Genomic DNA, 27,887 nt, shown 5'->3' with positions numbered 1-27,887 from the left:
CGCGGAGGGGGTGGCAACCCGCAACTACCAACATGTCAAGAAGCGCTGGGAGGACTTCAAGCCCAGGACCCTCATAAAGGCCCGGCGCCTCTCGGAGGGGGGCCTGGTCAGCCTGAGCAACATCCAGATGAGGGTCCTGGAACGCGTAGGACCAGCGCTCCACGCCCAGATTCTTTGGAGGCAGACCCGTCTGGAGTTGAGCGGTAAGTGGCCAAGCATTGCTGTGTGAGACAGGGCATGTTGCAGTGTGCTGGTAGTCTCATACTTGCCTGTATGTGTGACATAGGCCATGTATGGATGTGTATGTGCAGGGACATCATGGTCATGCATGTGAGACAGTTTTGTGTGAACCACATGGTAGGTGCATGTGTTTTAATGCAACATGGGGACCTCTATGCAGAATGCACACCTGAAAGCATGGCAGTCTCTGTTCCTGGACATGGAGGGGGGGTGAGGAATGGGTGCTGATGTCATGTACATGTATGGTGCACGTGTGTGTGTGTGTGTGTGTGTGTGTGTGTGTGTGCGCGCGCACGCGTGTGTGTGTGTGTGTGTGTGTGTGTGTGTGTGTGTGCCAGAGAAGTGTGTGTTTGACTTTGAAACGCCATGGATGCATGTGACTTTGAAGGCAACATCTTGGTTTACAGGGGCCCTTGTAAATGGGTGTTGATGTTGATTGGAGGTGTGTGTTGCATGCATTGACCCATGTGTTGTGGAAGGGCAGTATGGAAGTGACATTTGACAGTGCCACTCATGTGTTATTGCTTCCTGTCTAGGGTATTTTGTGCTGTACCCTGATGCTTGTGTTCTATGTCTCCCTCTACGCAGCAGCAAGTGAAGAATAGGGTGGAGACGGCGCTGTGGAGCCAAGCGGCGGGGATGCCTCCACCGGGCGGTGACGCAAGGCCCAGCCACCCACCCAAGAATTACCATCATCCGGGAGCGAGGAGGCTGGTGCCGCGTCTGCCACAACGGCTGTGGCAGAAGGGCCGGGTGAGCCCCCACAGGGGCTTCCAATGGCGGAAGATGGTGCGGAGACATACAGGTTGGTGGTCTCCACAGAGGAGGAGGAGCCCGCTACTGAGCCGCACATGGGGCCTGGTGGGGGTAGTACCGCTGGTGCAAGTGGTGCTGTCCAGGGCCAGGGTCAGGAGGCAGCACAGGTCACCGCAGAGAGGCCTGTGCATGCTGCTGTCCTTGACCCTGTGACTGCACCATCATGCACCAGCAGGGAGGCCCTGTCCCAGGCCCGTCCGCAGGTAGGGGAGAGTGCCACCAGGTGCCCCACACTGCTGGGGGGTGGGGGTGCATGGGGACATGAGTGGGACATGAGTGGGGGCCTGCTGGCAGGAGCCACACACTGCTGTGGGGTGGGGGTGCAAGGGGACATGAGTGGGACATGAGTGGGGGCCTGCTGGCAGGTGCCCCACACTTCTGGGGGGTGGGGGTGCAAGGGGACATGAGTGGGGGCCTGCTGGCAGGTGCCCTGCACTGCTGTGGGGTGGGGGTGCAAGGGGACATGAGTGGGACATGAGTGGGGGCCTGCTGGAAGGTGCCCCACACTGCTGCGGGGTGGGGGTGCAAGTGACATGAGTGGGGGCCTGCTGGCAGGTACCCTGCACTGCTGGGGGGTGTGGGTACAGGGGGACATGAGTTGGACATGAGTGGGGGCCTGCTGGCAGGTGCCCTGCACTGCTGGGGGGTGGGGGTGCAAGGGAACAAGAGTGGGGGCCTGCTGGCAGGTGCCCTGCACTGCTGGGGGATGGGAGTGGGGGTGCAGGGGGACATGAGTGGGACATGAGTGGGGTCCCGCTGGCAGGTGCCCTGCACTGCTGGGGGTGCAAGGGGACATGGGTTGGTGATCAGTAGTGCAAGGAGACATGTGGCTTTGCTGGGGGGCATGCCCATGTTGGGTGGGCTGCCTGCGGGACATGACCAGGGGTGCAGGTTAGTCTCCTGTGGTGTGGGCTGCCTGCAGGGGCCGTGGAGGGTGTACAGGGAACACCTGGGAGGACCCACACTGCCAAATCACGTGTAGGACTCCCCGGCACCCCTGAAAAACACGTACCCTGCTGAAATCGCGTGTGAAACTTCCCGCGAACCCCGTAATACACGTACCCTGCTCCAATCGCGTGTGAAACTTCACGCGAACCCCAGTTATACACGTAACCTGATGAGATCGTGGGTGAAACTTCCCGCGAACCCCAGTTATACACGTACCCACTCGCACAGGCCCTTTCGCGTGTGAAACTTCCCACGCACCCCCGAAATACACGTACCCGCATCCAATCGCGTGTGAGACTTCCTGCGAACCCCCGTAATACATGTACCCTGCTGAAATCGCGTGTGAAACTTCACACGAAACCCAGTAATACACGTACCCCACTCACACAGGGCCTATCGCGTGTGAAACTTCCCATGCACCCCTGAAATACACGTACCCTCCTGAAATCGCGTCTAACACTTCACGCGCACCCCTGAAATAAAGGTACCCAGGCCAATCGCGTGTAAAACTTCCTGCGCACCCCTGAAATACACGTACCCTGCTGAAATCGCATGTGAAACTTCCCGCGTACCCCTGAAATACACGTACCCTGCTGAAATCATGTGTGAAACTTCCCGCGCACCCCTGCAATACACGTACCCTGCTGAAATCGCATGTGAAACTTCCCGCGCACCCCTGAAATACACGTACCCTGCTGAAATCACGTGTAAAACTTCCCGCGCACCCCTGAAATACACGTACCCTGCTGAAATCGTGTGTAAAACTTCCCGCGCACTCCAGTAATACACGTTCCAGGCTTGGCTTTGCTGTTTGGCAGCCAGGTAAACTGGTCCTGGGTTAGCGCAGCTCTTTGCGCTGGATTGGGGATTTTGATAGCTTTTCCTTGCGCTAGGGGCGTTCTTTGGGGCCTAACTGGCGCTGCTGCAGGGTCGCTGCGCCACTCTGCGCCACGGCTGCTTTTGGAGACTAAAATCCATGAATCCGCTGTGCGCAGAAATCGATTTTAGCACACGCGGCTGGCGCAGATATTCGCACGTTCACACTGTGCGACAGCCGCGTGCGCCACTTTTTTGCGAAATTCTATTAATTACCCTGTACATCTTTTAAGGGTATGGAAATGCCTTGTTCTTTACAAAGTGTACTATGCATAGGAGAGAGGTTTGTAAGCTATAGGGCAAAGTACCTGTTAATGAAAAGCATGATGTTGAAAAATCGGGAGACCCTCAGAAGAAAATGTCAGCACTACAATCGGGAGCGCTTACTATGATCACATTGCAAGTAGCATTACTGTAGGCCGTACAGAGTACAGAACTATGTGAATGATAAATCGGCAATCTTGCACTTTAAAGGGGGAGCGTTGTTATGTGTTCCCTATGGATATTTAGCAGCATTATTTTGTCTAATTTAAATCATAAGGCTTCCACATGTTCTCTGATTAAAATATACGTACCTGTACTCTATACTGATGCATGTGGACATGTATGGAGCTGTACGTAGAAATTTGCAATCCTTGTACAGTAGCTTGTGAAGTAGGTTCTTTGCAATGGTATGCGACTTGCATTCAGAATCATCGACAGTAATTTTGAAGTGTGCAATGTTGATGTCGGAGTCAAAATTAGTGATGCTCTATGTGATTGGTGGATGATTGAGCCACCGCTTAGTTGTGTCCAATGAGGGACTTGCTTTGGTACCGCTGTAGAAAGGGTGGAAGGACTGGGTAAGAGTTATGTGCCTCACAAAGGCAACGTTTGTCTGCCTGTGGGGTGTGTCACATACGGGTTTCTACAGCAAATCCTGCATGGAAAGGCGACTGTAGGCATCAGCCAATCAGAGGTTCACATTACTCTTTTGTGTGGAAAGACGGTGCGAACACTGAAGATGGCAGAGGTGGAGAGGGTCAGGGTTTTGATGCTTGGAGACATTTTTGTGCAAGGCTTACAACACTATGGCACACCATTTCGATGTGCGAGTGGAGGTTGTGTGGACCGCTGACACAGATGCCAATGCTGCGGCAATTCTGCAAGTTTGTAGAGACATGCTTAGAATGACGACTCCTCATGTCGTAATTTTGCACTACGGCGTTTGCCATTTGGGATACCTGACTTCACGTACTTTGTTGGCAGATTTGGCACAGTTGGTTGAAGCACTCATGACCATCTTCCCAACAATGAAAGTCATTTTTTCTGCTTTACTACCGGGAGTACAATGGAACAACACTTCTGTTTTCTGTCCAAATCAAAGCATCAGGAGGTGTATCATCAATCGCGGCATGCGTGCATTCATGCTACAAGTTGGTATGTTTTTTTGCAGCCACGAAAACATTGCTCCAAGCAATTCGCATTACTTTGAAGGAGATGGTGTGGCGCTATCTTCTTTGGGAAATGTGATGTTCTTTTGGAACGTAAGGCTTGCTTTGGAGAAGGTTCTGTAATATTTGAAAGAGTAAAGCAAGGACAAAAAATACATAAAATACCAGATGTCTGTACGGTATCTGGCCAAAAAAAAAAAAAAAGGCTTTACAAAGCCTACCTTAAAGGGGAAAAAGGGGATTAGTACTTTAATGTACCGTTGTCACGCTCTGATCCTGTACATGTCTGCGAACATGGCGGTAGTTAGAAGCCAGGACATATCACCACCGGCGATTCCAGGGTCGAGCCACCTGTAAATGAGAATGAGCGGCACTAGAGATTGGTCCATAAAGTTCAGTAGGTGTGTTCTGACTGACGTACTTTAATAAGCCCGTCTTCTCCCTCACAGGAGACCACACAGCCATGGCTTTCCATGCTCGAAAACATATTATTTGGATTTTGGGAGACTCATTGGTACATTGGTTTAAGCTGCATGCAGAAAGCTGCAGTTTATCTACAAATCTCGGATTTCCACAAGCGAAAGTGCACTGACATGGCGTGCGTGGCATGAGATGGCGGGACTTGGTACCTCTGTGTGTTACTTTTCTGACAGAGCGTCCTCCAGACATAATGATCATTCATTGTGGAAGAAACAGTTCAGGCCATGTAACTGGAATTTCTTTGCAATTTGCAATGAAGGAAGGACTCGCCAAGCTCATGGACATGTTTCCAAATTGTCACATACTTTTTTCCCGTATTACCCAAAGATAAATATGGCTGCGTTCTTCTGCGTTTGGTCCACAAATGGAGAAAGCGAGACGCAATGTGAATAAGGCTGTGTGTGCATTTTTAAGAGATGTTGGCATGTCCTCTTTCAACAATGAAAACATTTTGTTTCGCAGCACTTTTATTTTCCGCAGAGATGGAGTCCACCTCACATATGCTGGCAATCAGATTTTTCTTCGCAATGTACAAAATGCATTGCAGCCTCTTTTGCAATCACACTAACCTATCTGACAATCCGTTTTCCCCAATCCACTGTTTTTGACCCACACAATGCACCACCGAAAGGCTCTTTTCAGAGCCGCCACTTACTCTAAACGTACACTTTATTGCGTTTGCTCCGCATGCACCCTCTCTTTTTTCCTCTACGACTGTTCACAAACTTTTTCAGAACTCTGCAGGGGCCTACGGCCGTTACTTCATAGTTCTATTGTTATACTGAGAAAGGCGGCTCTGAAAAGAGCCTTTTCTGTAATTTTTGTTGTTTTTACGTTCATTGCTTAACAGCACACGACACACTAGGAGAAGAGGTGAAAGGAGGTTAAGGAAGGGACACCAGCCACGGGGATAAAAAAGGCCAACTGAACAGAGAAAGATTTAGCGTGAGCTTTATTTTAGGTAAGGAGCAGATCTTCTGGTGCTCGGTGACTGCAGCCTCAAAAGCACTTCGAAAACTCTCTCCCCTGCAGAGTACTGCGTCACAATACGTGCACACTACTGTCACCTTTGAAAGGTAAGGGTCAACAGAACTGCGAATGGTTTGAGAGGCAGCTGGAGGAAGGTGCTCCCCCACAGGAGTGTCTCTTGTGGTGGGAGGATTGGATACAGAGGATGCTGTGGAGGAACTCAAACGACTACGCTCTTCACATGGCACCACCTTGCAAATGTCTGCAGTGTGGAACGAAGTGAGGTGTCGCTTCATGGTTGTCGTACCAAAACTGTACGATCCAAATCTCCCGCGACTCAACACCACCTCGCACTGGTTACACTTCACCAGATTCGCACATGCTTTGGTACATTCCCATAAACGGAAAACAACCGCCACACCCACGACTCCCGCTGAGTGCTCCTAGAGCGGAGTTCCTCCACTTCATTCTCTTCCTCCTCTTCTTCCTCGATCTCTACATCCTCACCCATATATTTCTCTGCAGGCCCTTGGTGAGGTGTCGGTGGTGGCGGGTTTGGGGGTGGTGCAGAGGCTAATGACCCAACAGCAGCCATGGAAGCCATACTGATTAGTTTCCTTTTGGTCACTACGGCAATAAAGGCAACACACCTCAATCTGTTATAGCTAGAAGGGCAATGAAGATGTGCTCGGGGGTGTGGCCTTTTGTAGGGGTGGAGGGGTGTGCGTCGTGACCGTCTTCATCCCTACAAAGCCGTACACAAATTTTACACAGCAAGACCTGAGGTGGCCAATTTTTTGGGATGTGTGAAATTACATTTTGACACTCTACAATACTTTGCCTTGTGTCTACAAGGTCATTTGTATTGTTGCGGAGGTTCTACGTTATTTTGCCGCGGGACTTTTCATCGCGGGACTTTTCATCGCCGTTTTGTATCGAAAAAAACTCATCTTTTTTTTTTTTGGGGGGATACCCCCCGAAACCACTGTTTTTTTTTTAATTATTCCCTTTCATCCACAAATATTTATTTAATTTTTAACCCCCCCCCCAAAATATATATATATACATATATATATGTATGGCAGGGAAGGAAAAGAAAGGGGCTAAACAAGTGATGTCATCATTGATGTCATCATTGACATTTGAGATGACATTTTTCATGGTCTTGGTGTTAGTGTTAGCAGTGCACAGGGGTGGTGGCAAGGTTGGGGGCTTAGTTTACCACAACTGGCAAATTTCAGGGGTTTTTCAGTTTAATTTGAAGCATAAAGGGGAGGTGGAAAGTTTTTTTTAGTGAAGTATACAGGTTTTTGTTAGGGAAACTTAACCATAAAGTCCCCTCAACAAAGTTTTTTTGTAGTGGCCATGTAGTTATGGTTAAATTGCTGTTTCCATAGGAAGAGCACTTTTTGGGTGGCTTATAACTTCGCTCTCCCTGGACAGATCCTCACCAAACATTGCAAAAAAAGTATTTGGGTCACTCTGAAAACATTTTTTTTTTTTACCATAGACATAATGGGAAAAAACTTTGCTCATGCCTACAGCCCAAACTGCTGGACGGATTTACACCAAATTAGCGGCAGGAGAGGCGGCTTGGTCCCGAAAGCATGCTTTGCTTTATTTGGTGTAAATCTGTCCAGTAGTTTTTAAAAAAATGACAAAAATGTAAGTGAAAAAAATTAGTGATATCTGTGTTCGCTTCACGGACACACTTCCCTGTTCGCTCCGCGGACAGGACGGTGATTGGGCAAGCAGCTTGCGCGATGTCTGCGGACATCTGACGTGCTCTCTCATTGGATGCGTGAAAGCGTGCAGTGCGTCTGGCTTCAGAGACGCCCGCCATCTTTGTTCCTCGCATGAGAGGCTTTGTATCCCGCCTGCACAGTAAGTCCCCCACCCCCGCTCATGCCGTGTCTGTCTCCTGTTCCTCCCACCCCCCGCTCATGTCCGTGTGTCTTTCTCCCTCCCGCCCACTGCCGGCTCATGTCCGTGTGTCTTTCTCCCTCCCGCCAACCCCCGCTCATGTCCGTGTGTCTTTCTCCCTCCCGCCCACCCCCCGCTCATGTCCGTGTGTCTTTCTCCCTCCCGCCTAACCCCCGCTCATGTCCGTGTGTCTTTCTCCCTCCCGCCCACCCCCCGCTCTTGCCCCGTGTGTCTCGCCCACCCCCGTGTGTCTCTACCACCCGCTGCTCATGTCTGTGTGTTTCTCCCCACCGGCCGCCCGCTCATATCCGTGTGTCTCTCCCTACCCGCCGCCCACCCCCCGCTCATGTCCGTATGTCTCTCACCACCTGCCGCCCACCCCCCCGCTCATGTCCGTGTGCCTCTCCCCACCCCCGCTCATGTCCGTGTGTCTCTCCCCACCCGCCACCCACCCCCCACTCATGTCCCATGTGTCTCTCTCCCTCCCCCCCACCCCCGCTCATGCCCCGTGTGTCTCTCCCCCTCCCGCCCACCACCCGCTCATGCCCCATGTGTCTCTCTCTCCTTCCCCCCACCCCCCACTCATGCCTCGTGTTCTCTCTCCCTCCCCCCACCCATTCCCCGTGTGTCTCTCCCCCTCCCGCCCACCCCTGCTCATGCCCCGTGTGACTCTCCCCCTCCCGCCCACCCCCTGCTCATGCCCCGCATGTCTCTCCCTTTCCCCCACCCCCCGCACATGCCTCGTGTGTCTGTCTCCCTCCCGCCCACCCCCGATCTTGGCCCGTGTCTCTTTCCCCCTCCCGCCTACCCCCGCTCTTGCCCCCTCCCGCTCTTGGCCCCTCCCACCCACCCCCGCTCTTGCCCTCTGTCTCTTTCCCCCTCCCGCCCACCCCCGCTCTTGCCCCGTGTCTCTTCCCCCTCCCACCCACCCCCGATCTTGCCCCGTGTCTCTTTCCCCCTCCCGCCCACCCCCGATCTTGCCGCGCATCTCTTTCCCCCTCCCGCCCACCCCCGCTCTTGGCCTGTGTCTCTTTCCCCCTCCCGCCCACCCCCGCTCTTGCCCCGTGTCGCTTTCCCCCTCCCGCCCACCCCCGCTCTTGCCCCGTGTCTCTTTCCCCCTCCCGCCCACCCCAGCTCTTGCCCCGTGTCTCTTTCCCCCTCACGCCCACCCCCGCTCTTGCCCCGTGTCTCTTTCCCCCTCCCGCCCACCCCTGCTCTTGCCCTGTGTCTCTTTCCCCCTCCCGTCCACCCCCGCTCTTGCCCATGTCTCTTTCCCCGTCCCGCCCACCCCCGCTCTTGCCCCGTGTCTCTTTCCCCCTCCCGCCCACCCCCGCTCTTGCCCCGTGTCTCTTTCCCCCTCCCGCCCACCCCCGCTTTTGCCCCGTGTCTCTTTCCCCCTCCCGCCCACCCCCGCTCTTGCCCCGTGTCTCTTTCCCCCTCCCGCGCACCCCCGCTCTTGCCCCATGTCTCTTTCCCCCTCCCGCCCACCCCCGCTCTTTCCCCGTGTCTCTTTCCCCCTCCCGCCCACCCCCGCTCTTGCCCCGTGTCTTGCCCCCTCCCACCCACACCTGCTCTTGCCCCGTGTCTTGCCCCCTCCCACCCACCCCCGCTCTTGCCCTGTGTCTTTCCCCCTCCTGCCCACCCCCGCTCTTTCCCCCTCCCGCCCACCCCCATGTCTTTCACCCTGCCGCCCACCCCCGCTCTTACCCCATGTCTTTCCCCCTGCCGCCCACCCCCGCTCTTGCCCATGTCTTTCTCCCTACCACCCACCCCCGCTCTTGCCCCGTGTCTTTCTCCCTCCCGCCCACCCCCGCTCTTGCCCCGTGTCTTTCACCCTCCCGCCCACCCCCGCTCTTGCTCCGTGTCTTTAACCCACCCGCCCACCCCCGCTCTTGCCCTGTGTCTATCACCCTTCCGCCCACCCCCGCTCATGCCCCTTGTGTCTCTCGCCCTGCCGCCCACCCCCGCTGTTGCCCCGTGTGTCTCTTCTTTCCCCCTGCCGCCCACCCTCGCTCTTGCCCCGTGTCTTTCCCCCTGCCGCCCACCCCTGCTCTTGCCCCGTGTCTTTCTCCCTCCCGCCCACCCCGGCTCTTGCCCTGTGTCTTTATCCCTCCCGCCCACCCCCGCTCTTGCCATGTGTCTCTTACCCCCTCCCGCCCACCCCCGCTCTTGCCCCGTGTCTCTTTCCCCCTCCCGCCCACCCCCGCTCTTGCCCCGTGTCTCTTTCCCCCTCCCGCCCACCCCCGATCTTGCCCTGTGTCTCTTTCCCCCTCCCGCCCACACCCGATCTTGCCCCGCGTCTCTTTCCCCCTCCCGCCCACCCCCGCTCTTGGCCTGTGTCTCTTCCCCCCTCCCGCCCACCCCTGCTCTTGCCCCGAGTCTCTTTCCCCCTCCCGCCCACCCCCGCTCTTTCCCTGTGTCTCTTTCCCCTCCCGCCCATCTCCGCTCTTGCCCCGTGTCTCTTTCCCCCTCCCGCCCACCCCCGCTCTTGCCCCGTGTCTCTTTCCCCCTCCCGCCCACCCCCGCTCTTGCCCCATGTCTCTTTCCCCCTCCCGCCCACCCCCACTCTTGCCCCGTGTCTCTTCCCCTCCCGCCCACCCCCGCTCTTGCCCCGTGTCTCTTTCCCCCTCCTGCCCACCCCCGATCTTGCCCTGTGTCTCTTTCCCCCTCCCGCCCACCCCCGATCTTGCCCCGCGTCTCTTTCCCCCTCCCGCCCACCCCTGCTCTTGGCCTGTGTCTCTTCCCCCCTCCCGCCCACCCCTGCTCTTGCCCCGTGTCTCGTTCCCCCTCCCGCCCACCCCCGCTCTTGCTCCGAGTCTCTTTCCCCCTCCCGCCCACCCCCGCTCTTGCCCCGTGTCTCTTTCCCCCTCCCGCCCACCCCGCTCTTTCCCTGTGTCTCTTTCCCCTCCCGCCCACCCCCGCTCTTACCCGTGTCTCTTTCCCCCTCCCGCCCACCCCCGCTCTTGCCCCGTGTCTCTTTCCCCCTCCCGCCCACCCCCGCTCTTGCCCCGTCTCTCTTTCCCCCTCCCACCCACCCCCGCTCTTGCCCCGTGTCTCTTTCCCCCTCCCGCCCACCCCTGCTCTTGCCCCGTGTCTCTTTCCCCCTCCCGCCCACCCCCGCTCTTGCCCCGTGTCTCTTTCCCCCTCCCGCCCACCCCCGCTCTTGCCCCGTGTCTCTTTCCCCCTCCCGCCCACCCCCGCTTTTGCCCCGTGTCTCTTTCCCCCTCCCGCCCACCCCCGCTCTTGCCCCGTGTCTCTTTCCCCCTCCCGCCCACCCCCACTCTTGCCCCGTGTCTCTTTCCCCCTCCCGCCCACCCCCGCTCTTGCCCCATGTCTCTTTCCCCCTCCCGCCCACCCCCGCTCTTGCCCCGTGTCTCTTTCCCCCTCCCGCCCACCCCCGCTCGTGCCCAGTGTCTTGCCCCCTCCCGCCCACCCCTGCTCTTGCCCCGTGTCTTGCCCCGTCCCATCCACCCCCACTCTTGCCCTGTGTCTTTCCCCCTCCTGCCCACCCCCGTTCTTTCTCCCTCCCACCCAACCCTGTGTCTTTCCCCCTGCCGCCCACCCCCGTGTCTTTCCCCCTGCCGCCCACCCCCGCTCTTGCCCCGTGTCTTTCTCCCTCCCGTCCACCCCCGCTCTTGCTCCGTGCGTGTCTTTCTCCCCCCCGCCCACCCCCGCTCTTGCCCCGTGTCTTTCTCCCTCCTGCCCACCCCCGCTCTTGCCCCATGTCTTTCACCCTCCCGCCCACCCCCGCTCTTGCCCCGTGTCTTTCACCCTCCCGCCCACCTCGCTCTTGCCCCGTGTCTTTCACCCCCCCACCCACCCCCGCTCTTGCCCCGTGTCTTTCACCCTCCCGCCCACCCCCGCTCTTGCCCCGTGTCTTTCACCCTCCCGCCCACCCCCGCTCTTGCCCCGTGTCTTTCACCCTCCGGCCCACCCCCGCTCTTGCCCCGTGTCTTTCACCCTCCCGCCCACCCCCGCTCTTTCCCCGTGTCTTTCACCCTCCCGCCCACCCCCGCTCTTGCCCTGTGTCTTTCACCCTCCCGCCCACCCCCGCTCTTGCCCCGTGTCTTTCACCCTCCCGCCCACCCCTGCTCTTGCCCCCTGTCTTTCACCCTCCCGCCCACCGCTCTTGCCCCGTGTCTTTCACCCTCCCGCCCACCCCCGCTCTTGCCCCGTGTCTTTCACCCTCCCGCCCACCCCCGCTCTTGCCCCGTGTCTTTCACCCTCCCTCCCACCCCCGCTCTTGCTCCGTGTCTTTAACCCTCCCGCCCACCCCCGCTCTTGCCCTGTGTCTATCACCCTTCCGCCCACCCCCGCTCATGCCCCTTGTGTCTCTCACCCTACCGCCCACCCCCATGTCTTTCCCCCTGCCGCCCACCCCCGCTCTTGCCCCATGTCTTTCCTCCTGCCACCCACCCCCGCTCTTGCCCCGTGTCTTTCTCCCTCCCGTCCACCCCCGCTCTTGCCCCGTGTCTTTCTCCCTCCTGCCGACCCCAGCTCTTGCCCCGTGTCTTTCTCCCTCCTGCCCACCCCCGCTCTTGCCCCGTGTCTTTGACCCTCCCGCCCACCCCCGCTCTTGCCCCGTGTCTTTCACCCTCCCGCCCACCCCGCTCTTGCCCCGTGTCTTTCACCCCCCCCACCCACCCCACTCTTGCCCCGTGTCTTTCACCCTCCCACCCACCCCCGCTCTTGCCCCGTGTCTTTCACCCTCCCGCCCACCCCCGCTCTTGCCCCGTGTCTTTCACCCTCCGGCCCACCCCCGCTCTTGCCCCGTGTCTTTCACCCTCCCGCCCACCCCCGCTCTTGCCCTGTGTCTTTCACCCTCCCGCCCACCTCCGCTCTTGCCCCGTGTCTTTCACCCTCCCGCCCACCCCCGCTCTTGCCCTGTGTCTTTCACCCTCCCGCCACCTCCGCTCTTGCCCCGTGTCTTTCACCCTTCCGCCCACCCCCGCTCTTGCCCCGTGTCTTTAACCCTCCCGCCCACCCCCGCTCTTGCCCTGTGTCTATCACCCTTCCGCCCACCCCCGCTCATGCCCCTTGTGTCTCTCCCCCTGCCGCCCACCCCCGCTCCTGCCCCGTTTGTCTCTTCTTTCCCCCTGCCACCCACCCTCGCTCTTGCCCCATGTCTTTCCCCCTCCCGCCCACCCCCGCTCTTGCCCCGTGTCTCTTTCCCCCTCCCGCCCACCCCCGCTCTTGCCCCGTGTCTCTTTCCCCCTCCCGCCCACCCCCGCTCTTGCCCCGTGTCTCTTTCCCCCTCCTGCCCACCCCCGCTCTTGCCCCGTGTCTCTTTCCCCCTCCCGCCCACCCCTGCTCTTTCCCCGTGTCTCTTTCCCCCGCCCGCCCACCCCCGCTCTTGCCCCGTGTCTTGCCCCCTCCCACCCACACCTGCTCTTGCCCCGTGTCTTGCCCCCTCCCACCCACCCCCGCTCTTGCCCTGTGTCTTTCCCCCTCCTGCCCACCCTCGCTCTTTCCCCCTCCCGCCCACCCCCATGTCTTTCCCCCTGCCGCCCACCCCCATTTCTTTCCCCCTGCCGCCCACCCCCGCTCTTGCCCCATGTCTTTCCCCCTGCCGCCCACCCCCACTCTTGCCCGTGTCTTTCTCCCTACCACCCACCCCCGCTCTTGCCCCGTGTCTTTCTCCCTCCCGCCCACCCCCGCTCTTGCCCCGTGTCTTTCACCCTCCCGCCCACCCCCGCTCTTGCTCCGTGTCTTTAACCCACCCGCCCACCCCCGCTCTTGCCCTGTGTCTATCACCCTTCCGCCCACCCCCGCTCATGCCCCTTGTGTCTCTCCCCCTGCCGCCCACCCCCGCTGTTGCCCCGTGTGTCTCTTCTTTCCCCCTGCCGCCCACCCTCGCTCTTGCCCCGTGTCTTTCCCCCTGCCGCCCACCCCTGCTCTTGCCCCGTGTCTTTCTCCCTCCCGCCCACCCCAGCTCTTGCCCCGTGTCTTTCTCCCTCCCGCCCACCCCCGCTCTTGCCCTGTGTCTCTTTCCCCCTCCCGCCCACCCGATCTTGCCCTGTGTCTATTTCCCCCTCCCGCCCACCCCCGATCTTGCCCCGCGTCTCTTTCCCCCTCCCGCCCACCCCCGCTCTTGGCCTGTGTCTCTTCCCCCCTCCCGCCCACCCCTGCTCTTGCCCCGTGTCTCGTTCCCCCTCCCGCCCACCCCCGCTCTTGCCCCGTGTCTCTTTCCCCCTCCCGCCCACCCCCGCTCTTGCCCCGTGTCTCTTTCCCCCTCCCGCCCACCCCCGCTCTTTCCCTGTGTCTCTTTCCCCTCCCGCCCATCCCCGCTCTTGCCCCGTGTCTCTTTCCCCCTCCCGCCCACCCCCGCTCTTGCCCTGTGTCTCTTTCCCCCTCCCGCCCACCCCCGCTCTTGCCCCGTCTCTCTTTCCCCCTCCCACCCACCCCCGCTCTTGCCCCGTGTCTCTTTCCCCCTCCCGCCCACCCCCGCTCTTGCCCCGTGTCTCTTTCCCCCTCCCGCCCACCCCCGCTCTTGCCCCGTGTCTCTTTCCCCCTCCCGCCCACCCCCGCTCTTGCCCCATGTCTCTTTCCCCCTCCCGCCCACCCCCGCTCTTGCCCCGTGTCTCTTTCCCCCTCCCGCCCACCCCCGCTTTTGCCCGTGTCTCTTTCCCCCTCCCGCCCACCCCCGCTCTTACCCCGTGTCTCTTTCCCCCTCCCGCCCACCCCCACTCTTGCCCCGTGTCTCTTTCCCCCTCCCGCCCACCCCCGCTCTTGCCCCATGTCACTTTCCCCCTCCCGCCCACCCCCGCTCTTGCCCCGTGTCTCTTTCCCCCTCCCGCCCACCCCCGCTCTTGCACAGTGTCTTGCCCCCTCCCGCCCACCCCTGCTCTTGCCCCGTGTCTTGCCCCCTCCCCCCACCCCCGCTCTTGCCCCGTGTCTTTCCCCCTCCTGCCCACCCCCGCTCTTTCCCCCTCCCGCCCAACCCCGTGTCTTTCCCCCTGCCGCCCACCCCCGTGTCTTTCCCCCTGCCGCCCACCCCCGCTCTTGCCCCATGTCTTTCCTCCTGCCACCCACCCCCGCTCTTGCCCCTTGTCTTTCTCCCTCCCGTCCACCCCCGCTCTTGCTCCGTGCGTGTCTTTCTCCCTCCCGGCCACCCCCGCTCTTGGCCCATGTCTTTCACCCTCCCGCCCACCTCCGCTCTTGCCCCGTGTCTTTCACCCTTCCGCCCACCCCCGCTCTTGCCCCGTGTCTTTAACCCTCCCGCCCACCCCCGCTCATGCCCTGTGTCTATCACCCTTCCGCCCACCCCCGCTCATGCCCCTTGTGTCTCTCCCCCTGCCACCCACCCCCGCTCCTGCCCCGTGTGTCTCTTCTTTCCCCCTGCCACCCACCCTCGCTCTTGCCCCATGTCTTTCCCCCTCCCGCCCACCCCCGCTCTTGCCCCGTGTCTCTTTCCCCCTCCCGCCCACCCCCGCTCTTGCCCCGTGTCTCTTTCCCCCTCCCGCCCACCCCCGCTCTTGCCCCGTGTCTCTTTCCCCCTCCTGCCCACCCCCGCTCTTGCCCCGTGTCTCTTTCCCCCTCCCGCCCACCCCTGCTCTTTCCCCGTGTCTCTTTCCCCCGCCCGCCCACCCCCGCTCTTGCCCCGTGTCTTGCCCCCTCCCACCCACACCTGCTCTTGCCCCGTGTCTTGCCCCCTCCCACCCACCCCCGCTCTTGCCCTGTGTCTTTCCCCCTCCTGCCCACCCTCGCTCTTTCCCCCTCCCGCCCACCCCCATGTCTTTCCCCCTGCCGCCCACCCCCATTTCTTTCCCCCTGCCGCCCACCCCCGCTCTTGCCCCATGTCTTTCCCCCTGCCGCCCACCCCCACTCTTGCCCGTGTCTTTCTCCCTACCACCCACCCCCGCTCTTGCCCCGTGTCTTTCTCCCTCCCGCCCACCCCCGCTCTTGCCCCGTGTCTTTCACCCTCCCGCCCACCCCCGCTCTTGCTCCGTGTCTTTAACCCACCCGCCTACCCCCGCTCTTGCCCTGTGTCTATCACCCTTCCGCCCACCCCCGCTCATGCCCCTTGTGTCTCTCCCCCTGCCGCCCACCCCCGCTGTTGCCCCGTGTGTCTCTTCTTTCCCCCTGCCGCCCACCCTCGCTCTTGCCCCGTGTCTTTCCCCCTGCCGCCCACCCCCGCTCTTGCCCCGTGTCTTTCTCCCTCCCGCCTACCCCCGCTCTTGCCCCGTGTCTTTCTCCCTCCCGCCCACCCCTGCTCTTGCCCCGTGTCTTTCTCCATCCCGCCCACCCCCGCTCTTTCCCTGTGTCTCTTTCCCCTCCCGCCCATCCCCGCTCTTGCCCCGTCTCTCTTTCCCCCTCCCACCCACCCCCGCTCTTGCCCCGTGTCTCTTTCCCCCTCCCGCCCACCCCCGCTCTTTCCCTGTGTCTCTTTCCCCTCCCGCCCATCCCCGCTCTTGCCCCGTGTCTCTTTCCCCCTCCCGCCCACCCCCGCTCTTGCCCTGTGTCTCTTTCCCCCTCCCGCCCACCCCCGCTCTTGCCCCGTCTCTCTTTCCCCCTCCCACCCACCCCCGCTCTTGCCCCGTGTCTCTTTCCCCCTCCCGCCCACCCCCGCTCTTGCCCCGTGTCTCTTTCCCCCTCCCGCCCACCCCCGCTCTTGCCCCGTGTCTCTTTCCCCCTCCCGCCCACCCCCGCTCTTGCCCCATGTCTCTTTCCCCCTCCCGCCCACCCCCGCTCTTGCCCCGTGTCTCTTTCCCCCTCCCGCCCACCCCCGCTTTTGCCCGTGTCTCTTTCCCCCTCCCGCCCACCCCCGCTCTTACCCCGTGTCTCTTTCCCCCTCCCGCCCACCCCCACTCTTGCCCCGTGTCTCTTTCCCCCTCCCGCCCACCCCCGCTCTTGCCCCATGTCACTTTCCCCCTCCCGCCCACCCCCGCTCTTGCCCCGTGTCTCTTTCCCCCTCCCGCCCACCCCCGCTCTTGCCCAGTGTCTTGCCCCCTCCCGCCCACCCCTGCTCTTGCCCCGTGTCTTGCCCCCTCCCCCCACCCCCGCTCTTGCCCCGTGTCTTTCCCCCTCCTGCCCACCCCCGCTCTTTCCCCCTCCCGCCCAACCCCGTGTCTTTCCCCCTGCCGCCCACCCCCGTGTCTTTCCCCCTGCCGCCCACCCCCGCTCTTGCCCCATGTCTTTCCTCCTGCCACCCACCCCCGCTCTTGCCCGTTGTCTTTCTCCCTCCCGTCCACCCCCGCTCTTGCTCCGTGCGTGTCTTTCTCCCTCCCGGCCACCCCCGCTCTTGCCCCGTTTCTTTCTCCCTCCTGCCCACCCCCGCTCTTGGCCCATGTCTTTCACCCTCCCGCCCACCTCCGCTCTTGCCCCGTGTCTTTCACCCTTCCGCCCACCCCCGCTCTTGCCCCGTGTCTTTAACCCTCCCGCCCACCCCCGCTCATGCCCTGTGTCTATCACCCTTCCGCCCACCCCCGCTCATGCCCCTTGTGTCTCTCCCCCTGCCGCCCACCCCCGCTCCTGCCCCGTGTGTCTCTTCTTTCCCCCTGCCACCCACCCTCGCTCTTGCCCCATGTCTTTCCCCCTGACGCCCACCCCCGCTCTTGCCCCGTGTCTTTCTCCCTCCCGCCTACCCCCGCTCTTGCCCCGTGTCTTTCTCCCTCCCGCCCACCCCTGCTCTTGCCCCGTGTCTTTCTCCATCCCGCCCACCCCCGCTCTTGCCCCGTGTCTTTCTCCCTCCCGCCCACCCCCGCTCTTGCCCCATGTCTTTCACCCTCCCGCCCACCCCCGCTCTTGCCCCATGTATTTCTCCCTCCCGCCCACCCCCGCACTTGCCCCGTGTCTTTCTCCCTCCCGCCCACCCCCGCTCTTGCCCTGTGTCTTTCTCCCTCCCGCCCACCCCAGCTCTTGCCCCGTGTCTTTCTCCCTCCCGCCCACCCCCGCTCTTGCCCCGTGTCTTTCTCCCTCCCGCCCACCCCCGCTCTTGCCCCATGTCTTTCACCCTCCCGCCCACCCCCGCTCTTGCCCCGTGTATTTCTCCCTCCCGCCCACCCCCGCTCTTGCCCCGTGTCTTTCTCCCTCCCGCCCACCCCCGCTCTTGCCCTGTGTCTTTCTCCCTCCCGCCAACCCCAGCTCTTGCCCCGTGTCTTTCTCCCTCCCGCCCACCCCGCTCTTGCCCCGTGTCTTTCACCCTCCTGCCCACCCCCGCTCTTGCCCCGTGTGTCTCTCCCCCTCCCGCCCAACCCCGCTCATGCCCCTGTGTCTCTCCCCCTCCCGCCCACCCCCCGCTCATGTCGCGTGTGTCTCTCTCTCCTTACCCCCACCCCCCGCTCATGCCCTGTGTGTCTCTCTCTCCTTCCCCCCACCCCCCGCTCATGCCCCGTGTGTCTCTCTCCCTCCCGCCCACCCCCCACTCATGCCCCGTGTGTCCCTCCCCCTCCCGCCCACCCCCGATCATGCCCCGTGTGTCTCTCCCCTTCCCCCACCCCCCGCTCATGCCCCGTGTGTCTGTCTCCCTCCTGCCCATCCCCGATCTTGGCTTGTGTCTCTTTCCCCCTCCCGCCCACCCCCGCTCTTGCCCCCTCCCGCCCATCCCCGCTCTTGCCCCGTGTCTCTTTCCCCCTCCCGCCCACCCCCGCTCTTGCCCCGTGTCTCTTTCCCCCTCCCGCCCACCCCCGCTCTTTCCCCGTGTCTCTTTCCCCCTCCCGCCCACCCCCGCTCTTGCCCCATGTCTTTTCCCCTCCCGCCCACCCCCGCTCTTGCCCCGTGTCTTTCCCCCTCCCGCCCACCCCCGCTCTTGCCCCGTGTCTTTCCCCCACACCGCCCGCTCATGCCCCGTGTCTCTCTGTTGTTCCCCCCACCCCCCGCTCATGCCCCGTGTCTGTCTCCTGTTCCCCCCACCCCACGCTCATGCCCCGTGTCTCTCTCCTGTTGCCCCCCAACCCCGCTCATGCCCCATGTCTGTCTCCTGTACCCCCCACCGCCCGCTCATGCCCCGTGTCTGTCTCTTGTTGCCCCCCGCTCATGCCCCATGTCTGTCTCCAGTTCCCCCCACCCGCTCATGTCCCGTGTCTCTCTCCTGTTGCCCCCCAACCCTGCTTATGCCTCGTGTCTGTCTCCTGTTGCCCCCCACCCCTCTCTCATGCCCTGTGTCTGTCTCCTGTTCTCCCCACCCCCGCTCATGCTCTGTGTCTGTCTCCTGTTCCCCCCACCCCCTGCTCATGTCCCGTGTCTGTCTCCTGTTGCCCTCACCCCCCGCTCATGCCCTGTGTCTCTCTCCTGTTGACCCCACCCCCTGCTCATGCCCCGTGTCTGTCTCCTGTTGCCCCCCACCCCCTGCTCATGCCCCGTGTCTCCCTCGTGTTCCCCCCATCCCCTGCTCATGCCCCGTTTCCCTCGTGTTACCCCCCGCTCCCCGCTCATGCTCCGTGTCTCCCTCGTGTTCACCCCACCCCCGCTCATGTCCCGTATGTGCCATGTACCCCCCCGCTCATGCCCTGTGTCTCCCTCATGTTCCCCCATCCCCTGTTCATGCCCCGTTTCCCTCGTGTTACCCCCCTCCCCCCGCTCATGCCCCTTGTCTCTCTCCTTTCCTCCCCACCCCCGCTCATGTCCCGTATGTGCCCTGTACCCCCCCGCTCATGCCCTGTGTCTCCCTCGTGTTCCTCCCCACCCCCTGTTCATACCCCGTGTCTCCCTCATGTTCCTCCCCACCCGCTGCTCATGCCCCGTGTCTCTCTCGTGTTCCCCCCACCACCGCTCATGCCCTGTGTTTCCTTCCTTTTCCCCCACCCCCTGCTCATGACCCGTTTGTACCCTGTTCCCTCTCACCCCCCGCTCATGCCATGCCCATGTGTCTCCCCTGGGCCCCCCCAACCCCGCTCATGCGCCATTGTGTTCTTTATACACCCCTCCTTCCCTTTCCATGGTAGCCATCTTGGTAAAAGATTTTCCTTCCTACACCGAGACGCCGCAGGCGTCCCGGCGTAGGAAGGAAAATCTTTTTGTTTTTTTTACCACCCGGCATTCCCACTTTGAGGACATAAGATGTTAGTGGTCTTCATCTATTGAAAAGGATGTTATGGTCACGTTGTACTAATAAAAACCTTTAAAATTTAGTTAAAAAAAAATGTTACAGGGACGTTATGGTTAAGTTGCACTAATAAAAATCCATGAAATTCAATGAAAAAACTTTGTTAAAGGGACGTTATGATAAAGTTGCGCTACTAAAAACCTATGAAATTCAGTGAAAAAACTTTGTCAAAGGAACGTTATGGTTCCAAGTAAAACCGAAAAACCCTTGAAATTCGCCAGTTATGGTAAGCTAAGCAACCATAACTCGCGCCACCACCTTGCACTGCTAAGACTAACACCCAGGACATCAAAGATGCATCACAAATGTCATTGATGACATCACTGATGACATCACATGTCTGGCTCAATCTTTTTTCTTTTGCTGACATATCTAGGCCACATGGTTTTCTTCAGTAACAGTCAGAAACTAAACATTTTATTTTATTTGTAGACGTATCCTTCAAGTAGGTTCTTACAGTAATACTGTTAGAGTCCAGTCACATCATATGAAACATATAGATACGGGAAGACACAAGCTTGAAAGACAGCAATTCTTTTTGTGCATAAAGATAATCAATAGACTTATGAGCACTTTCTGATAGTTCTGTTTTTTTTTTATGGCTGTACTTTCCCTGTGGGTCCAATCACCGTGAGTGATACATATACATAGGGTGAATAGCAGCTTTGAAACAGAGCAATCATTTATTTGCATGAACATAATCAGTTAAGCTATGAATTGTTTCTGCTACTACTTGTGCTTTTTTGCTAACTTCACTTTCCCTGTATATACCCATATTGGTATGTGTTCTTGTGTCTTTGTGTTTTGTCTATAGTAATATTTTATTAGCTACGTATTACATATTTCACAGTACACAAAAATCTATTAAGAAAACAATTATCATTTCATTATTCAACATATTAACATTACAAATATTATACCTTCATCTTGTACACTGCACACCATGTTATGTTTCTGTATCAGTAGCTTAGTATACTAGATAGAACCCCATAATAGAATGCTACTTATATCAATGCATCGTTCAATGCACTAATTAGGGTATGATATTTATTGCAATGATCCTTGACACTTGTTTCGCAACATTATAATAAGAATCCCTTGTACACATATTTCATGAAAAGTACATACACATGGGATGTCATCAGTGATGTCATCAATGACATTTGTGATGTCATCTTTGATGTCCTGGGTGTTAGTCTTAGCAGTGCACGGTGGTGGCGCTAGTTATGGTTGCTTAGCTTACCATAACTGGTGAATTTCAAGGGTTTTTCGGTTTTACTTGGAACCATAACGTTCCTTTGACAACGTTTTTTCACTGAATTTCATAGGTTTTTAGTAGCGCAACTTAACCATAACGTCCCTTTAACAAAGTTTTTTCATTGAATATATATATATATATATATATATATATATATATATATATATATATATATATATATATATATATATATTACATGGCCATGGTAGTGGCCATGTAGTTATGGTTAAGTTGCTGTTTCCATAGGAAGAGCACTTTTTGGGTGGCTTATAACTTCGCTCACTCTGAATTTTTCTGCAAAGTTTGGTGAGGATTCGTCCAGGGGGGGCAAAGTTATAGGGGGGGTCCCAAAACGTTTTTTTTTCCCATAGACATAATGGGAAAAAACTTTGCTCACGCCTACAGCCCAAAGCGCTGGACGGATTTACACCAAATTAGCGGCAGGAGCGGCGGCTTCGTCCCGAAAGCGTGCTTTGCTTTATTTGGTGTAAATCCGTCCAGTAGTTTTTAAAAAAATGACAAAAATGTAAGTGAAAAAAATTAGTGATATCTGTGTTCGCTTCGCGGACCGTGGACAGGACGGTGATTGGGCAAGCAGCTTGCGTGATGTCAGCGGACATCTGATGTGCTCTCTCATTGGATGCGTGAAAGCGTGCAGTGCGTCTGGCTTCAGAGACGCCCGCCATCTTTGTTCCTCGCATGAGAGGCTTTGTATCCCGCCTGCACAGTAAGTCCCCCACCCCCGCTCATGCCCGTGTCTGTCTCCTGTTCCTCCCACCCCCCGCTCATGTCCGTGTGTCTTTCTCCCTCCCGCCCACCACCCGCTCATGTCCGTGTGTCTTTCTCCCTCCCGCCCACCCCCCGCTCATGTCCGTGTGTCTTTCTCCCTCCCGCCCACCCCCCGCTCATGCCCCGCTCATGCCCCGCTCGTGCCCCGCTCGTCTCTCCCAACCGCCCACCCCCCGCTCTTGCCCCGTGTGTCTCTCCCACCCCCGTGTGTCTCTACCACCCGCTGCTCATGTCTGTGTGTTTCTCCCCACCCCCCGCCCGCTCATGTCCGTGTGTCTCTCCCCACCTGCCACCCACACCCGCTCATGTCCGTATGTCTCTCACCATCTGCCGCCCACCCCCCGCTCATGTCCGTGTGTCTCTCCCCACCCCCGCTCATGTCCGTGTGTCTCTCCCCACCCGCCGCCCACCCCCCACTCATGTCCCGTGTGTCTCTCTCCCTCCCCCCCACCCCCGCTCATGCCCCGTGTGTCTCTCCCCCTCCCGCCCACCCCCCGCGCTCATGCCCCATGTGTCTCTCTCTCCTTCCCCCCACCCGTCACTCATGCCCCGTGTGTCTCTCTCCATCCCCCCACCCATGCCCCGTGTGTCTCTCCCCCTCCCGCCCACCCCCCGCTCATGCCCCGTGTGTCTCTCCCCCTCCCGCCCACCCCCCGCTCATGCCCTGTGTGTCTCTCCCCTTCCCCCACCCCCCGCTCATGCCTCGTGTGTCTGTCTCCCTACCCCCCACCCCTGCTCTTGCCCTGTGTGTCTGTCTCCCCCCCCACCCCCGCTCTTGCCCCGTGTGTCTGTCTCCCTCCCCCCACCCCCACTCTTGCCCCGTGTCTCTTTCCCCCTCCCGCCCACCCCCGCTCATGCCCCATGTCTCTTTCCCCATCCCGCCCACCCCCGCTCTTGCCCTGTGTCTCTTTCCCCCTCCTGCCCACCCCCGCTCTTGCCCTGTGTCTCTTTCCCCCTCCCGCCCACCCCCGCTCTTGCCCCGTGTCTCTTTCCCCCTCCCGCCCACCCCCGCTCTTGCCCTGTGTCTCTTTCCCCCTCCCGCCCACCCCCGCTCTTGCCCCGTGTCTCTTTCCCCCTCCCGCCCACCCCTGCTCTTGCCCCGTGTCTCTTTACCCCTCCTGCCCACCCCCGCTCTTGCCCTGTGTCTCTTCCCCCTCCCGCCTACCCCCGCTCTTGCCCCGTGTCTTTCCCCCTCCCGCCCACCCCTGCTCTTGCCCCGTGTCTTTCCCCCTCTCTCCCACCCCCGCTCTTGTCCCGTGTCTTTCCCCCTGCCGCCCACCCACGCTCTTGCCCTGTGTCTTTCTCCCTCCCGCCCACCCCTGCTCTTGCCCCGTGTCTTTCTCCCTCCCGCCCACCCCCGCTCTTACCCCGTGTCTTTCACCCTCCCGCCAACCCCCGCTCTTGCCCCATGTCTTTCACCCTCCCGCCCACCCTCACTCTTGCCCCGTGTCTTTCACCCTCCCGCCCACCCCCGCTCTTGCCCCGTGTCTTTCACCCTCCCGCCCACCAACGCTCTTGCCCCATGTCTTTCACCCTCCCGCCCACCCCCGCTCTTGCCCCGTGCCTTTCACCCTCCCGCCCACCCCCGCTCTTGCCCCGTGTCTTTCACCCTCCCGCCCACCCCTGCTCTTGCCACGTGTCTATCACCCTCCCGCCCACCCCCGCTCATGCCCCTTGTGTCTCTACCCCTCCCGCCCACCCCTGATCATGCCCTGTGTGTCTCTCTCCCTCCCCCCTACCCCCCGCTCATGCCCCGTGTGTCTCTCTCCCTCGCGCCCACCCCCCGCTCTTGCAAAGTGTGTCTCTCTCCCTCCCCCCACCCCCCGCTCATGCCCCATGTATCTCTCTCCCTCCTCCCACCCCCGCTCATGCCCTGTGTGTCTCTCTCCCCTTCCCCCACCCCCCGCTCATGCCCCATTTCTGTCTTCTGTTCCCCCCGCTCATGCCCCATGTGTGTGTCCTGTTCCCCCCACCCCCCGCTCATGCCCCGTGTCTATCTTCTGTTGCCCCCCACCCCTCCCGCTCATGCCCCGTGTCTGTCTCCTGTTCCCCCCACTCGCTCATGCCCCATGTCTGTCTCCTGTTCCCCCCACACGCTCACGCCCCGTGTCTCTCTCTTGTTGCCCCCCACCCTCCCGCTCATGCCCCGTGTTTGTCTCCTGTTCTCCCCACCCCCTGCTCATGCCCCGTGTCTTTTTCCTGTTCCTCCCACCCCCCGCTCATGGCCCGTGTCTGTCTCCTGTTGCCCCCCACCGCCCCGCTCATGCCCCGTGTCTGTTCTCCCCACCCCCCGCTCATGCCCGTGTATGTCTCCTGTTCCCCCCACCCCTCGCTCATGCCCCGTGTCTGTCTCCTGTTCCCCCCACCCCCGCTCATGTCCTGTGTCTCTCCTGTTGCCCCCCACCCCCGCTCTTGTCCCGTGTCTTTCCCCCTGCCGCCCACCCACGCTCTTGCCCTGTGTCTTTCTCCCTCCCGCCCACCCCTGCTCTTGCCCCGTGTCTTTCTCCCTCCCGCCCACCCCTGCTCTTGCCCCGTGTCTTTCTCCCTCCCGCCCACCCCCGCTCTTACCCCGTGTCTTTCACCCTCCCGCCAACCCCCGCTCTTGCCCCATGTCTTTCACCCTCCCGCCCACCCCCACTCTTGCCCCGTGTCTTTCACCCTCCCGCCCACCCCCGCTCTTACCCCGTGTCTTTCACCCTCCCGCCCACCCCCGCTCTTGCCCCATGTCTTTCACCCTCCCGCCCACCCCCGCTCTTGCCCCGTGTCTTTCACCCTCCCGCCCACCCCCGCTCTTGCCCCGTGTCTTTCACCCTCCCGCCCACCCCTGCTCTTGCCACGTGTCTATCACCCTCCCGCCCACCCCCGCTCATGCCCCTTGTGTCTCTACCCCTCCCGCCCACCCCTGATCATGCCCTGTGTGTCTCTCTCCCTCCCCCCTACCCCCCGCTCATGCCCCGTGTGTCTCTCTCCCCTTACCCCCACCCCCGCTCATGCCCCGTGTGTCTCTCTCCCTCGCGCCCACCCCCCGCTCATGCAACGTGTGTCTCTCTCCCTCCCCCCACCCCCGCTCATGCCCCATGTATCTCTCTCCCTCCCCCCACCCCCGCTCATGCCCTGTGTGTCTCCCTCCCCTTCCCCCACCCCCCGCTCATGCCCCATGTCTGTCTTCTGTTCCCCCCGCTCATGCCCCATGTGTGTGTCCTGTTCCCCCCACCCCCCGCTCATGCCCCGTGTCTATCTTCTGTTGCCCCCACCCCTCCCGCTCATGCCCCGTGTCTGTCTCCTGTTCCCCCCACTCGCTCATGCCCCATGTCTGTCTCCTGTTCCCCCCACACGCTCACGCCCCGTGTCTCTCTCTTGTTGCCCCCCACCCTCCCGCTCATGCCCCGTGTATGTCTCCTGTTCTCCCCACCCCCTGCTCATTCCCCGTGTCTTTTTCCTGTTCCTCCCACCCCCGCTCATGCCCCGTGTCTGTCTCCTGTTGCCCCCCACCGCCCCGCTCATGCCCCGTGTCTGTTCTCCCCACCCCCCGCTCATGCCCGTGTCTGTCTCCTGTTCCCCCCACCCCTCGCTCATGCCCCGTGTCTGTCTCCTGTTCCCCCCACCCCCGCTCATGTCCTGTGTCTCTCCTGTTGCCCCCCACCCCCGCTCATGCCCCGTGTCTCTCCTGTTGCCCCCCACCCCCTGCTCATACCCCGTGTCTGTCTCCTTTTGCCCCCCACCCCCTGCTCATGCCCCGTGTCTGTCTCCTGTTGCCCCTCACCCCCCGCTCATGCCCCGTGTCTGTCTCCTGTTGCCCCCCACCCCCGCTCATGTCCCATGTCTGTCTCCTGTTGCCCTCCACCCCCCGCTCATGCCCCGTGTCTGTCTCTGTTGTTCCCCCCACCCCCTGCTCATGCCCCATGTCTGTCTCCTGTTCCCCCCACCCGCGGCTCATGCCCTGTGTCTCTCTCCTGTTGCCCCCCACCCCCCGCTCATGCCCCGTGTCTGTCTCCTGTACCCCCCACTGCCCGCTCATGCCCCGTGTCTGTCTCCTGTTGCCCCCCCCCGCTCATGCCCCATGTCTGTCTCCGGTTCCCGCCACCCGCTCATGTCCCGTGTCTCTCTCCTGTTGCCCCCCACCCCCCGCTCATGCCCCATGTCTGTCTCCTGTTGCCCCCCACCGCCCTCTCATGCCCCGTGTCTGTCTCCTGTTCTCCCCACCCCCCGCTCATGCTCCGTATCTGTCTCCTGTTCCCCCCACCCCCTGCTCATACCCCGTGTCTGTATCCTGTTGCCCTCACCCCCGCTCATGCCCCGTGTCTGTCTCCTGTTGCCCCCACCCCCCGCTCCTGCCCTGTGTCTCTCTCCTGTTGTCCCCCAGCCCCCCGCTCATGCCCCGTGTCTGTCTCTTTTGTTCCCCCCACCCCCCGCTCATGCCCTGTGTCTGTCTCCTGTTCCTCCCACCCCCCGCTCATGCCGCGTGTCTCTCTCCTGTTGCCCCCACCCCCTGCTCATGCCCCGTGTATTTTTCCTGTTCCTCCCACCCCCCGCTCATGCCCCGTGTCTGTCTCCTGTTGCCCCCCACCGCCCTGCTCATGCCCCGTGTCTGTTCTCCTGTTGCCCCCCTGCTCATGCCCCGTGTCTGTCTCCTCTTCCCCCCACCCGCTCATGTCCCATGTCTCTCTCCTGTTGCCCCCCACCCCCCGCTCATGCCCCGTGTCTGTCTCCTGTACCCCCCAAAACACCCCTGCTCATGCCCCGTGTCTGTCTCCTGTACCCCCCCACCCCCCGCTCATGCCCCATGTCTCTCTCCTGTTGCCCCCCACTACCCCGCTCATGCCCCGTATCTGTCTTCTGTACCCCCCACCCCCCGCTCATGCCCCATGTCTGTCTCCTGTTCCCCCCACCCCCCGCTCATGCCCCATGTCTGTCTCCTCTTGCTCCCACCCATGCCCTGTGTCTGTCTCCTGTACCCCCCACTCCGCGCTCATGCCCGTGTTTCTCTCCTGTTGCCCCCCACACCCCCGCTCATGCCCCGTGTCTGTCTCCTGTTGCCCCCCACCCACTCGCTCATGCCCCGTGTCTGTCTCCTGTTCTCCCCACCCCCCGCTCATGCCCCGTGTCTGTCTCCTGTTCCTCCCACCCCCGCTCATGCCCTGTGTCTGTCTCCTGTTGCCCCCCACCCCCCGCTCATGCCCCGTGTCTGTCTCCTGTTCTTCCCACCCCCCGCTCATGCTCCGTGTCTGTCTCCTGTTCCCCCCACCCACCGCTCATGCCCCATGTCTGTTTCCTGTTGCCCCCCACCCCCTGCTCATGCCCTGTGTCTGTCTCCTGTTGCACCCCACCCCCGCTCATGCCCTGTGTCTGTCTCCTGTTGCCCCCCACTCATGCCCTGTGTCTGTCTCCTGTTGCCCCCCACCCCCTGCTCATGCCCCGTGTCTGTCTCTGTTGTTCCCCCACCCCCGCTCATGCCCCGTGTCTGTCTCCTGTTCGCCCCACCCCCCTCTCATGCCCCGTGTCTCTCTCCTGTTGCCCCCCACCCCCCGCTCATGCCCCGTGTCTGTCTCCTGTCCCTCCCACCCCTGCTCATGCCCGTGTCTGTCTCCTGTACCCCCCCACCCCCGCTCATGCCCCGTGTCTGTCTCCTGTTGCCCCCCCACTCATGCCCCGTGTCTGTCTCCTGTTCCCCCCACCCACTCATGTCCCTTGTCTCTCTCCTTTTTTTTGCCCCCCACCCCCCGCTCATGCCCCGTGTCTGTCTCCTGTACCCCCCCACCCCACGCTCATGCCCCGTGTCTCTTTCCTGTTGCCCCCGACTCCCCCGCTCATGCCCCGTGTCTGCCTTCTGTTCCCCCCACCCCCGCTCATGCCCCGTGTCTGTCTCCTGTTCCCCCCACCCCCCGCTCATGCCCCGTGTCTGTCTCCTGTTGCCCCACCAATGCCCCATGTCTGTCTCCTGCATTCCCCCACTCCACGCTCATGCCCCATGTCTCTCTCCTGTTGCCCCCCACACCCCCCACTCATGCCCCGTGTCTGTCTCCTGTTGCCCCCCACCCCCGCTCATTCCCCGTGTCTGTCTCCTGTTCTCCCCACCCCCGCTCATGCCCCGTATCTGTCACCTGTTCCCCCC

The sequence above is a fragment of the Ambystoma mexicanum genome, chromosome 10, assembly GCF_040938575.1.
Source record: "Ambystoma mexicanum isolate Mex_15411 chromosome 10, UKY_AmexF1_1, whole genome shotgun sequence".
In the NCBI taxonomy this organism is placed as follows: domain Eukaryota; kingdom Metazoa; phylum Chordata; class Amphibia; order Caudata; family Ambystomatidae; genus Ambystoma; species Ambystoma mexicanum.
Note: the sequence above shows the minus strand (reverse complement) of the source record.